Source organism: Buceros rhinoceros, unplaced genomic scaffold (assembly GCF_000710305.1).
Source record: "Buceros rhinoceros silvestris isolate BGI_N320 unplaced genomic scaffold, ASM71030v1 scaffold15136, whole genome shotgun sequence".
Taxonomy (NCBI): Eukaryota; Metazoa; Chordata; class Aves; order Bucerotiformes; family Bucerotidae; genus Buceros; species Buceros rhinoceros.
The window spans coordinates 44,747-45,122 of record NW_010418215.1 but is presented as its reverse complement, the minus strand read 5'-3'; the positions used below and the strand labels follow the sequence as shown (position 1 = coordinate 45,122).

At 56.4% G+C, this 376-nt stretch overlaps 1 protein-coding gene across 1 annotated transcript in view; it reads left to right on the top strand.

The window, feature by feature from the left end:
- Nucleotides 1-376, top strand: part of TNFRSF13B (tumor necrosis factor receptor superfamily, member 13B) — a gene marked incomplete at its 5' end in the record, with an annotated part of 2,320 nt that overhangs the window by 1,176 nt on the left and 768 nt on the right. The gene's annotated exons all lie outside the window — the stretch shown is intronic.

The following is a 376-nucleotide window of genomic DNA, read 5'->3' as shown; positions in this document are numbered from 1 at the left end:
TCAGGGGAACAGGAAAAGATAGGGACAGGCTAATGCGGAACAAAGCAACACAGGAAAGATGGTTTTGTTCTTCCTCCTCCCCACCTTTAAAAATAAAAAGGTCCACCTACCTGTTTCTGCACGCGCACACACGTGTTCACCCATGTACGCTCCAAAGCAGGCACGCGGGATGTCAGCAATCACACAGGACAAGCCCTCGAGCTCGCGCGTGGCTCCCCGGCGCTCTGCCGTAATTCCAGCCGTTCCCATCGGCTTTGGTCGAAGGACACGGAACGTTTGCTCTTACGGGAGGCCACCGGGTTGAGGCGACGGACTGTGCGCTTGTAAATTCCCCTGAGCCCACCCCCGGGTATCCGATCTGAGATGATGGAGGCAC